Source organism: Barbus barbus, assembly GCF_936440315.1.
Source record: "Barbus barbus genome assembly, chromosome: 18".
Taxonomy (NCBI): Eukaryota; Metazoa; Chordata; class Actinopteri; order Cypriniformes; family Cyprinidae; genus Barbus; species Barbus barbus.
Genome location: NC_136746.1, coordinates 19,578,696 through 19,593,134, shown reverse-complemented (window position 1 = coordinate 19,593,134; position 14,439 = coordinate 19,578,696).

Sequence of the window (14,439 nt, the reverse complement as noted above, 5' to 3'; positions counted from 1 at the left end):
GTAGCATCTCAAGGGAGCTCTTGTTAAACTCATTTGGGCCACTCGCAAGGCAACAAAGCAACACAAAGACACCCTTCCATTAAATCACTCGCTCAGTTTGTTTGTTTATTGGCTCTGCCATTAGGGCAAATTATTCTCAGTTAATTGGTTTTATAATTATACCACTGGATATGCAGAGGACCAGCATTGTGGCACTCCAGCATAGAAGTAGGACCGTTTAATGACCTAGATTATTTACATATTATAGCCTGTTGCTGTTCCCCAGTATCGGTAAACCATGATGTAAATTTCCGGGAATAAAAAACTCTTGTATCATGATCTTTGGATGTCAGCGATCCTAGTTTGAAACAAGGCTTATTAGCTGTGAACTACTGAAATTCTGTAGCAAGCCCAGTGGATCAGCGTTCAAAAAAGCCCATAAGATTTGAGTTGAATAAAATAAAAAGTGACGCATTTATAAAGGCATTTGTCACTCAGAATTCATCACAATTTAGGTTTTTGTTTTTTCTTGGAAATGCATGCAATGGAAGATCTATTGACATTTTCATTCAAATGACTGTGGGGTTTTAATAAAAAGAGACAGAGCAGGCCCATCAGGAGGGAGTCATTTAGCTCAAGCTTTATTCAGATGGGGGTCGTGGCTGATTAAGTCACAGACCAGCTAATATCCTTGATACAATCAATATCCGAGAACATTACAAGCGTCATAAGAAGAACTATGTGTTATTTTCTCTCAGCTGCATTTTGTAAATCCTTGATACAATCAATATCCGAGAACATTACAAGCGTCATAAGAAGAACTATGTGTTATTTTCTCTCAGCTGCATTTTGTAAATGAGCCTGGGAGCAGTGACGCTATTCTAATACTTGATGGCCTAAGTACTTTCAGTGACTGTGCATATTGACTGTGTTAATTATTTGCCTTTGATACACACAGTTTATAACTCTGTGAAAACAACTGTCATTTCAATTAAGATACAACAACTACATCACAATTCATTTTGTTTGTATTATGTGGACTTCATATGATGACAAAATGATACCCCATTCTCCCCATCTGCCATTGGTTTGAGATATAGTTAGCCTCACCCCTAATCTAACGTCATTGGTTGAACCAATGTTCCTGTGTGTAATGGTTGTATGTCCTGCAGATGAATCTAAAATATACATTTTAGGATTGATATATGTTTTAAATTTATTATTGATGGATATTATTGGTAGATATTTTTTAGCCAAAATAAATTAAACCGTGTGCAAGCAGGAGTCTCAATATCTTGACAACAACATATTCGTTTCAATGCAGCAGTGCAACAATAAACTAAGAGTGCATTAAAGGAGTAATGTCATCTGATGTTATGATAAAGCATTTAGAAATATTTGTCAAGCAGAATAGCTGTAATTGCAGTATGATCCCATAAATGTCATGAGGGGTGATTCACAGAAGGAAAGACCAGTGTTTGGAAGAGACCACTTTACCCTGTTGTGGGGTTCAACTCCTACCTGATCCCTTAAGAGCAGACATGCATATGTAATGTAACCCTTTTTTTACAAGAGTGCAGTACCCCACTGAGCCCCCTTAAATCTTATCTACACGTGATAGTGATAGTTACTCTAACATGTAAGGTTTTACACTGGAAAAAACAAACAGAAAATCTATATCTATTAGTGCTGTCAAACGATTAATCCTGATTAATTGCATCCAAAATAAAAGTTTTTGTTTATGTAATGTGTGTGTGTGTATGTGTGTGTTTGTACTGTGTATAATTATTATGTATATATAAATACAAATACACACACATACTGTATATATTTTGAAAATATTTACATGTATTTATATGCATATATTTATATTTATATAATTAATATTATATACAAATATAACCTATTTTTCTTAAATACGTGTGTGTGTGTGTGTGTATTTATATATACATAATAAATATACAGCACACACACATTATGTAAACAAAAACGGTTACTTTGAATGCGATAATTGCGATTAATCGTTTGACAGCACTAATATCTATATAAAAATATAAACAATAATAATAATAATATATACAAATATATTTAAATCAGCATTTTGTCTCATAGTATAATAAGAATTGGTCCAATATAAATAGTTTCATGTTTAATTGTTTTATTAATTGTGTATTTAATTGTTTGATTATTTATTTACTTGAATTAAGTGTAAATCTCATTAACTTTTTTATATAAAAAAAATAGTAATAATTTATCATTAATGTAAGAAAAAATTACAAAATGATTAAACACTGTCTGCCACTGGTTAGTTAAATAGATACTGTAGTCCCACCCTAAAACTCTCACACACACAAATATATATATATATATATATATATATATATATATATATATACACACACACACACACACGCACATAATATCAATAATACAGAATATTGCTTCTGATGTAAAACTTATTTTATAGATTCGTAGAATGCTTTTACTAGAAAAAAGGTTTATGTAGTGTAAAAGGCATTGCTTTTCATGTACAAAATTGTCACGATTGCAAAAAAGGTTTATGTATGACAAACAAAGATGATGGATTTATACATTTTAATATTGCAACCATCTCATGAGCTGTTAGGCTCATGTTGTTTTGGTCATAACATGTCATCTTGTTCTGCTGAGAATAATGAAATGCTCAGTATCAGGCAGTGCTGTAAACTACAGCTGTGAGTGGTGAGGAAGTAGTGAGTAAGGGTGCAGCAGTTCTGACAAGAGCTTAGCAACAGAGCTCTAAAGGGGACCGAGGGCGGCCCTGCCGCTCCATATGTGAGTGTCCATCACTTTTACACACCAGGCCCTCTGCTGCAGCCAAGACTCATGGGAAAGAGCTCACTGCACCCATGTCCTATTATAGCAGTGCCTGGCTGCAAAGTTAAGACTGCCATGAGACAGCTTGACATCAGGGGGACATTTGAAAATTGATTGACTGAGAGGAGGAGGAGCTCCCCCTCCTATTGTGACCCTTCTATTACCCCCTTTTATTAAGTTAACTGGCAACAGAGACTGTCCAGTTTAGACAATTTTCTTAGACTTTAATAACTGACAGTTACTAGGCTGACTGGGACTGTATTTGTTTTATATTAAGTACAATTATAAATTGGGGTAAAAATACTGAATGGACATCCTTAACTCTTAAAATCCCAAAGAGGGATCAGATATCATCTGTTGACAAGTCTAAAGCACGGTTCAGCCAAAAGAAATGATTGACACTTGTTAGTGAAGCAAGAGGCTATTTTTACACCGTGGGCACATGTTCATCTGGTTAGATATAGGCTATCCACCACAACAACTCTACAAGTGGATGCATGTTATGCCACAAACAACAGGGTTTTTTTTCTACTGGCATTGTAAACTTCAATGGTGCTTCAGTGTAATTTTGACTATTAAGGCCTGACATGGCACCACAGAATTACAGGCTTGTGTTTTTTTCATCTACTTGACACTTGACACCACATGGTTATTCCAATACGTGTGCTGTCTCAAGCCATCATCCCATGTTTCCAGCTCGATCGTCTCTACCTGATGCCACTGCTATTTCAGCGTGTTTCTACTTCTGAACCCTCGTTGCTTTAGCCCCGCCGGGGCCCTTGTACAAAGTGGCCTTTATGTCTGCACTTTATCAACCTTAAGGAGAGCCCAGCAAAAGCATTGTTGAAGAGATCTTTTTGCTGCACCTATGCAACGGATAAGGAATAGCTTCTTTCTAAAGCACTAAAAAATGAGATATAAGAGCAAAAGGTAAGAAAAAAAAGCACAAATTGTGTTCAGAATGTTATGTGAATATAGTTTATGTAAGGTGTTAAATTCTAACTCAAATATTTTTTATTATATAGTTTATAGAAATATGTAATTGAACAACAAAGAATATGTTGATTTATGTGGATATGAGTATCATAATACAAAATATATTTTTAAAGCAACAAAAGAAATTGTAATGTTAAAATGAGATTGTTGATTTATGATGCAAAGTATGACATATTTCTATTGCAATTATGTTTTAAAGTTTTGTTTATCTAGCTTTAATAAATTAATAATGTACATCCATTGTAACCCTAACTACTATTTATTATTTTGTTTTCATATTACTAAGCAAGGATGTAACCAAATGTAAAATAAATAAATAAACGTAAATGTTTAAGAATCTATCATTGAAAAAAATTCTTTGAGCATTATTCTGAATATTAAGAGGATGTGTCTGTGGTGGTTACAAGCCCTGTATGAAAGTAGCATCAGTAATTTCCCAATTTCTCTGTGAAGGCAGGACAGGGAGGGAGAAGAATGAAAGAGTTATGTGGACTAGACGAATCAGCCTTCAGTAAATAAAATGAATGAATAATATTATCATCTAAAGATTAGAAAACTTCCTTGATGTTATTTAATCATTCTGACAACACTTCATCTCAAAGTAATAATTCTAATTAAAATCTCTGTGTGTGTGTGTGTATGTATATACAATATATATATATATATATATATATATATATATATATATATCAACACCAAGAAAAGACATTGCAGAGGTATTCTCACTGAAATGTCTTTTGCATGTTTCAAAGGATCAGGGGAATTTATTTTTACTCGCATGTGTTTAAATTTGTAACCACACTGATGTGGGGGAAGTATTTATAGCTATTCCCCAGCAATTAGCAAAGAATCTAGAAATAATTGCCATTACATTTGGTGTTGTGAATACTGCTCTGCATAAAAGGCAAAATATTAAAAGAATCCATATTTAATTATATTTATTCAATTTTCACAACGTTAAACGTGCCTTTTTGTAATATGTAACGTCAAAATGCGTAAAGTGAACAGTTCTACTTGCTTCGAAGCATACTAACATTTTAATGATCTAATATTGGATGCAATACTTCAACCAAATATTTATATAATTCTACCAGTACTACCATTGAAGTCCATATGCAGGGTGTTCCAGTGGGACCCATTTTAGCATGTAAGCAAGTGTCAGAGAAGGTTAATATGTGATCCTGTGTAAGCATGGGAAGCAGTTTCCTTCTCTAAATATACTTCACGTGATATATGCAGTATGCAAGGCAGAGGTGCGGCTCGACTCACATCAGATTTAAAGGTCAAAGACAGTTTGGATGTCATACTTCATGATAAAATCTGAATTACTAGACATCTGAATCACTCAGCAATAGCAGTGTGATTTTCAAGAACTTACAACTACAGTGAACTACAAGTTTATGTATCTCTGGTACTTTTGCAGGAAAGGAAGGCATTTTGATCACCTCTTAGAAGGTGAACTACTTAAATGCAAGACACCCTGCGTCAGCCATCTCAAGACTGACAGGGACAACTGTGCCGAGTCCACGAGATTGAGCGCTTGAAATGAGCTCCCTGGAAAAGCGCCACACAGGCCAGCGGGGAAGCATGCAGGGCCACCACAAATACTCTGATGGCCTCAGTGACACATCCAGCAGCGGCAGCTTTATGGACGACACAGACAGGGAGGTGAGCAACCTCACCGATCGTGCCTTTAGGAGCCTATGCATTGGAGAGGAGGCTATTTACAATGACTCGGAATTCTCCTCGTCTCCTACTGAACGACATAAGGCGTTTGCAGAGGAAACCCAGCAAAAGACAATCTCCCATGAGGCATTTTCATGCAGCGTTCAACAATATGGGGAGGCAGAAGTACAATCTGAGATGGCCTCAACATTCCAGCATTCCTATGTGAATGTAACCCATCAGGAACAGGCTTTCAGAGATGGAAGCTTGGCTTATATGAACAATGGCTCCAAGGAGGTGACGTTGCAGCAGAGCAGGAGCACATCCAGAGTGTCATCTCTAATCAAAGCCTTTAGTTCAGGGGAGTGTTACCAAGACAGTGGGAAATGTGACATTATTCTGCCAAGGGATAGGTATAGAGACTTTGGCAGTGAATCATGGGACAAATCAGCTATGCTAAACATCCAAAGGAAACTCTCTGAGTTCTCTTCAGGATACCAGCTGAATTTTAAGTCCGGCCCCTTTCAGTCTTACAGAAACCATTTTTACACATCCGACGTGGCTGCCGCAGTGGCACAGATGGACACAACAGTCCTGATGAAATCTTCGAAAAGTAAGTTCAAGGCAGTGAACTCTACAAACTGTTTCTTCCATAGTGAATTCAGTCCCTTCCAGCTTTGGGAAGAGTACAACAGGTTTTCCTTCCAAAGTACGATGGTGTCAGGGTTTATGTCGGCTAATGAATTCCCACGATGGTATGATTCTCCCATGTACAAAGAGCTGAAAGACAACCACAGAATTCCAAACTCTCCGTGTGAAAGTAGGCGCTTCAATCAGAGACAAATTCAGGACGTTGTGGCTAGCCAGCGGTCCAGGTCCACGGTTGTCCAGAAAGCCTCCGCGATTGAGAAGAGGTGTGAATCTGAGATGGCTTCCAACTATCCGCCTTGGAAGAAAAACAATAGCTTTGTAAGGAACAAACTTCCAGGCAACCGGCCCTCCACAGTCTCGCCTACTAATGAGAGAACATGTAGGCCGGATTCAAATTTTCTAAGCAATAACAAAGTTACACATGAGATAGTGGTCGAGAGCAACTTGCCTAGCAGTGTGACACCGTTCAACATCACTCAGCTCCTCACACCGGTTATTCACACGAGACAAGAAACAGAGACGTCTGAGATCCTGCAGTTTGCACACACTCCTTCTGTTTCTGATTATTCTTCCCAGGGTGAAACTGACCCTAAACTTCAGACTGATGTCAAACATCCGCGTGACAGCTACAAATCTAAAGCTACTAGTCTGCTGTTCAACCTCAAAGACAACCGAAAAAGAGTGAAGAGTACGTACAGTCCCACAAGATTTAAAGGGCTGGAAATAACAGATCGAAATAAGCAGACCTCAAAGCTGGAGGGCCGAGAATCCAGATTTTCAGATATTTTTGTATCCCAAGAAACTGCTCAGGAGAATTTGATTGGAACGGATGTAGCCTCATGTAACCTAATTCGAGAGCCCAGTGTAGCTCCTATCACCCCTAAAGATTATACCGATGGCTTTGGATCATATGATAATTTGACATTAACTTCACCTCAAATTCAGGACAGAATCGCTAATTACAAATCGTTCCGTGGAAGTTCAGAGGGTCGCTCTCCCAGCACAGATCCGCTGGCTAACATAGGACTCTCAACACACAATCCTTCAGTACTGGATAAAAGCTCTCTGACTTCAGAAGGTCAATTAATAGACCTCAATGGTACTTTTATTCCTGCTAGGCCAGAAATAGCAAATGTGCTTCCAAAGGCTTACCTACCAACACATTCTTTGCCTGCTCAAACATCAGAGCGATACGGCCAGAGTGATAACGCAAATCAAAATGATCTAAAACAAAGAAAGGATTTTGGAAGAAAAACATTTACTGAATATAGTCAAAATGAGGCTGTTAAAGAAATATATCCTTGGGACCACACTGGTTCAGTCAAGGAAACAGATGGCAGATCTGAATCACGGCCATTTAGAGGAGAAATAGCAGCACTGATTGAGATGGACAAACAGAGAAAGGCCACCGCTAAGCAATATTTTGCCAATGACAGCTATTCTGTCCGAAAGGAAACATACATGCAAAAAGTGAATGATGACATTAAACTTGGTCGACTTGCAAAGGAGGAAGAGAAAGAGTTCAGGGAAGATACAATATCACCCAGGAAAACATCTTACAGTGAAAAATCTATACATGACAACCAGTTAAACAAATTTTCAAAGTCTACTGAATCGTATGGAATAACAAAAAACAGTCTCCAGAACAAAACATCTCCTCTAATGGAAGTTTATGGTGGTTTACAAAGCTTCAGTGTCAAAAGTGATTTTGTTAAAGGAGTACCAGAGCAAAATTCTTCTTTTAACACCATGGCGACACAAAATACATTTGATCAGAGAGCTCACGCACCTTTACAAAACTATAAATGTCAAAATAATGAAGGATTGTACTCTTATCAGCCTTACAGGTATGAGCCTAACAAACAGTGGCACATGTCATCAACAAGTGAAGATAGACACACTAAGGAAAGTGTATGGGCACAGAAACAATCAGAGGTGATTGAACAATCTGGTGCCAAGAGTTATACAATCTACAATACATCTTCAAGTATACTACACACACTTCAAAATGAGTTTTCCACCAACAACAGTGCACCAAATCCTGCTTTGCAGGATAAAGATTCAGTCGTCCCTAACATTGTCACCTCACATCAAAATAATACAAATTTACCAACTAAACAAGAAGACAGGTTCAGCATTAATGATATTCTTGCCGTTAGAGATAATGAGCAAGCAAGAAGGTTAAGAGATAATACATTTGTTTTGGCTAAATCAGAAAACACACAAAATCCAATTAAATATGATACAGCTGAAAAACTAACCATAACAGAGCCTGTAAAAGAGCAAGAACAACAAGGCTACAAAGTGCAGGAGATTACAAGTCCATCACCTGGTTATGTGAGAAGTGATTTTCAAAATACAAATGAAACAAATATTAGCACTGACAGAAAAGACAGAACAATGAGTAAAGATACTGACAAGGTCACAACAAGGGTGCTTTCTTACAAGGAAAGAGGCCAAAGTAAACAAGAAATACTGACGTCGAAATTGAAAGCACATGCTCAAAAAGAAATATCAGCGATTAAAGAAAAGGGACTTGCCAAACAAGGCATTCTTGCGAGAAATTCAACAAAAACAAGAGGGATTATCAATAATGATGGTCAAGAAGGCCATTCTGTAAAGCGGGAAATCACAGCAGACAAGCTGAATCATTTGTTTCAAGATATCACGTATTCCAGTGTAACCCAGTGCAAAGAACAAATTAAATTGCACAACGATCATCCCAAGAATAGATCTCCACCATCAACGGAAATACAACCTCTTAATTTTGAAGATAATCAGAATGCAATATCAGAAAAGAAGGATGAGAATGTAAAATACAAACCTTTGACTATAGAAAGGCAGAAAGACAAACATCCAGCTGACGATAAGGAGATGAAAGAAACTCTGGACAGAAGAGCAACAGTGGAAAATAATGTCCATAAAAACTACCAGCCATCCAGAATCTCAGAAGATAAACAAATAAGTATGACAAGCTCAGAGGATATAAACACTAATAAGGAATCGACAAAGCAAAGTCATGAAATGTCACCAAGTGAATCGATGTCAGGTCATTTGACAGCTGCAGTCAAGACATACAGAGAGAACTACATTTCCCATAATCCACCTGCACTGCATAATGAAAAACAAACAATTCAGCATGATCAGAAAGAAAATTTGTATGGAGTTAAACAGAGTAAGTATACTTCCTCTGAAAAAGCTGTGACTATACCTACTGATATAATCAAAGACTTACATGTTACAAGCAACAAAACTACAAAATCAAACAGCGGTTTGGGATTGGAGAAAAACACACCCACGGTTGAGGAAGCTAATGTACATCTTAAAAGTAAGATTACTGCTGCCATGGAGCAGTCTAAAAATGAACCAATCAAAAATAGCTCTGGGATTACAGCTAGTCAACTGACATCCTCATCAAGTGACATGAAGTTTAAAAATGGGATTCCACCTGCTAAACGACTAATGAAACCTGCCAAATCAGAGCTCACCTCAAACCTTCAAACCAATACATTGAATGTAGATCCAGAGCAGCTTATAAATAGAACCTACAAACACAATTCTGGGGTCAATTCAGATTCAGAGGTGTCATCAACAGACAATACAGTCAGAATCCACTCTGGGCCAACAAATGACCTGGCCTCACAAATAAACAGGGAGCCAGAAATACTAAAACCTTATAATGATGACGGACAAGCATTAATAAACAAAAACAATATAACACAGGAAAATGACTTGACTAAGCAACAAAACAACACTCCACAAGCAATAGCTGTAGAAACTACCTCTAATAGCTGTAATAACCAAATGCTGGAGAGTCACTCAAAACTAGAAACAGAAGAAGAATCACTAACACAAATAGCTTCAGCTGAAGTAAAAGAAAGCTGTCAGCAAAAAGAACTCCATCAAGATGATGAAAATACAAAGACTCTGGTCTCATTTGACAAGAATGAACTCCCTAAAAGCCATCAGAGCATGTCAAGAATAAAAGATGATTCAGAAGTAGTAAATAACAGTCAACACAAAGAGAAAATTACAGAAAATGCGAGCTCAAAACAAGAACAAGAATTTCCCAGACCGTTAGAAATATCACATGAGAAAAACAATCCACAAAAATCCACAGAAAAGTCTCAAGAAGTAAACCCGACCAATTCCAAACCCCAAAAATCAGCTGAAGATGCACCAAAGGCAAATGTTTCCCCCCAACATGAGGTAATTGTAGAGGAGGTTGCAACTCAAAAGAATAATACACAGCCTGTTTTAACACAGATTGTAGAATCCACAGCAGATACATCAAACATCACTATTCTTATACCAAGCAATGAAGAACCTAGAGAGGAACCCATGATTTACAGTATTTGTGTCTCAAGCAAAACAGAAACCGCTTCAGATGATGAACCTATGATCTATACTATTTGTGTGTCAAGCAAGTGTCATACTGATGAGCAACAAAATCCAGTAAAACAAGAAGAGGAGTGTTCTGTTGAAACTGAGAAATATTTGAAGGATGAAAGCTTTTGTATTAAAAACAAGAGAATGGAAAATGAACATGATGTTGACAGACAGACCGAAGTTTCTTCAAACACTGAAGAAAAAGAAGACATGATTGGAAAGTGTGAAAGTACAGATAAGGCAAGCATCACAGGAAGGATCGGAACATCATATGAGGACCTCTTAGCTAAATATGGGTTACCGGTCAGAGAGCATGGTCATCTCACATCAAAACATATGCAGGATGAGAGAGAACAAAAAGAAAAGGAGGAGAATGAAACTGACCTGTCACACAAATCAATAAATCATGGAATGAACAGACCTCTGCCTTCCAAAGAGAAATGCTCAGATACAACACAAACACATTCAGATGACTCCAGAGAGGTTTCTGATCAGCAAGCATCCATTACAAATCAACCTTTAAAGGGGACTGAGAGCGATATCAAGCAAGTAAAAGTGCAACACTATGATACCACATCAATAGCTCATTCCAGCAACATGGCTGAAAAGCAACAGAGTACAGGAATCAGTACACCAAAGTTTGGCCATTCTACAAGACATGCTACCCTAATACTCAAAGATGCAGAAAATGTCAAACAAGATCAAGATACTCACGTTGAACCATCAAGGCAAAGAAGGGGAAATGATATTGAGCTGAAGGAAAAGAAAGTTGAGGAGCAAGTGAGAAACACTGATAAAGTGCAAAGTCTGAAAATGAAAGGAAACGTTCTTGATGATTTACCTAATTCTAGAGAGTCCCCAAAGAAAACTGAGAATGTATCCCAGACAGCTAAACAACCTGCAACAACGGATGAATCAACAAGAGCAAAAAAGAAAGAGGTTTTAAAGGCACCCATTTCATCCATGGCAAAGGATGCAGTCAACACTAAACTCGTTGAAAGTACAATTCCCGAAATGACGATACCCCAAGCTAAAAAGAAGCCTCAAAAGGTGGAAAAGAATAAAATACACGGAAGAGAAACATTTAACTCAAAAGTTGAGAAAACTGTGCATGAGGCAAAACAAAAGGATCCTTTAATGGCCATGAAACAAGAATCTGTCTCAGTCAAAGATGCTCAAACTCTGCAAAAGAATGTAAAGGGGGATGAGAAAGGAGGGGAGAAAAGGTCACAAGAGAAGTTACAAGTTGAATTTAACACGAGTAATGAAATTATAAACAGGATGAAGATGGTTTTAAAAGATGGCGCTGCAACACATGTTAATAATTATAGGGATAAAGTTAGCAGTATTGGTGAGGATGTGTGTACTGTTGTAAAACAAGACGAGGCCTCTTTTGAAGTCCCAAAAATTCACTTAGAGGACATTAAAGTGTCTACAGAGGAAGTGTCATCAAACAAGGAATTCATGGCAGGCCACAAAAACCAACATGAAGTGATAAAGAAAGAAAACCCGAAAGGAAAGAAAGGAGCCATCATGACTGAACTTGTGGGTGAAAAAGACTTTACTGAGCAAAAGAACTTACCAGTGAAGCCTCTTACAGTCCAAAATGAACCCAAAACTGTGAATAATATGGCAGGGCATACTGAAATGGCACGTACAAATAAACATGATGTTGGAAAAGAAATCACACCACTTAACAAAGACAGTCCAAGTAAATTAGAAAAGACAGAATTTAATCCAAGACAAGGAGCAGTTGGGACTCAGGATATAAAAGTCTATGATAATAAACAACCCCCACTGAACAGTGACAAAAGGAAGAAAGAAGACCCTGTATTAAGTCAAAATGATTGTAATTTGAAAGTTAATGAAAACAGAAGCATCCTCAGAGGAAAGAAAGAAAGAAATGTTGAAGCTACGGAGACTGATCAGACTAATACAAACCAGTATCAGCCAGAAACAAAAGGAAGTGCAAGATATGAACAAGAGCATGCTCGGTTAAATCAACAGGACACAAGGAAAGAAGGTATATTATCCAAACCAGAGGCTACTCAGAGGAACAAGAAAGTGACTAGGCCAGAAATATCAGCTATCGCGGACTATGCTAGATTGAAAGTTATCTCTGCTGAAGACGATGCAAAAGAGCTTGATATATTCCCCAAAATGGACTTCTACAACAGTTATGATCAGCCAGTTTTAGGAATTCATAAAGACTTATATGGAAATGTGTCAGATATAGGGGGAGAATCTAAAAGAGACAATATTTCAATGGAGAAAGGTCAAAATCTCAAGCAAAAATCTTCACAATTTAAAAAACAAACAGAGAAAGAGACGTTACCTCAAAAACAAAACCTCTTGATTCCCAATACAGTTCAACTAAAACCTGTATTACTGGTAGCTTCAGGTTCACAAGATGAAGCTGCATCAAAGGGCACCCAACCAAGGGCTCTAATAAATCATAAGGAATCAAACACTAAACCAACTTTCATGGAGCATCCAAACAGAGGAGAAAGGAGCCAAATTTATCAGTCCAAAAATCCCCAAAGTGTACCTTTGCAAGCCGAAGGTACCATAAGCAGATCAAGACAAATGACTCATGATAAAACAACTGAAAAGGGAAATCTTTCTCATTATGGAAGACAAGAATCTCTTGCAAACTTGTCATCGTCTGGCACTGTAAAAGCAGCAGACAACCAAGTAAATATGGCATCACCACCTGGAGAAGAAATGGAAGAACTACAATATTACACAGTGAATGCTCTTGACACTGAAAAAAAGCCAAAAGAAGCACCTGACCCACCTCCTCCAAGTCTCAAAATGTCTCAAAACACAGACTCATCTGAAAAACCGGAGGAAGAGAAAAAGGAAGATGGCTCGTTTTTGCAAAGTCTGACGGACTACGGTAAAGTTTATGCGACAGGACCACGATCCAACTCTTCTTCTCCAGCCATGGGGAAACCCATCTTGTTCAGAGTAAAGGATAATACCATCAGAACATCTTCTGTGACCAAAACTGTCAAGCCACGCTTTCACAGGTCATTTTCTGAAGACTTCAGGATTGGCTCGCCAAAAGAACACTTGACTGGTTCAGAGAAAGAAGATGAAATTCACCCCAAAGAGTCTACTAACCCTCCAGTCTTACATGAACCAGCTATTGCTGCCCATCAGCTCCATAAATTAAAAGACAACAACTTGCCCTCAGCAGAATACGCAACAAAACAATCAAAGAGCTATCAGAGAAGGAGCCAACATTTTGAGGAAGAAGAAACTCGTTCTGTCATCAGCACAATGTCAGAGGATGTGGAGAACTGTGCAGCGAGCCTCACAGATGTGACCAACATAAGTTTGGCATTCATGCCCAAGCGTGACAGTTACAGAGACACCTACCAAAGGCCTGCGTCCGCCTGTTACGAACGATCAGAATCAGCCTGCTATGAAAGACCAGAGTCAGCCTGTAGTGATATAAGGCCATTCGGTCGACCTCCAGTGGTGCCCCCAAAATCTGAAAAAGCTCTTCGGCGAGCACAAAGACTTACAACGAGGCGTATGAAGAAAGCAGAGACCCCCAAGATGGCACCTGAAAACCAAGAACAGCTAGAGTCCAACTCAATCAGAAATGTCTCCGGTGTGCCCTCTTCACCTTCAGACACACTGTCAACAGATCTAGCGGTACAAGCCTCACCTCCTCTGTCACAGTATGACATCCAGCCAAATTACACCCCCCCTGCTCACAGTATAGTTGCCCAACCTTTCCCCATGACACAGAGAAAGCTTTTGCAAGACCCAAACTCAGGGCAGTACTTCATGGTGGATGTACCATTACCAGTTAAGACAAAGACATTTTATGACCCGGAAACTGGTAAATACGTACAGCTGAATGTCCGTCAGAGGTCTCAGGGTGCTCTA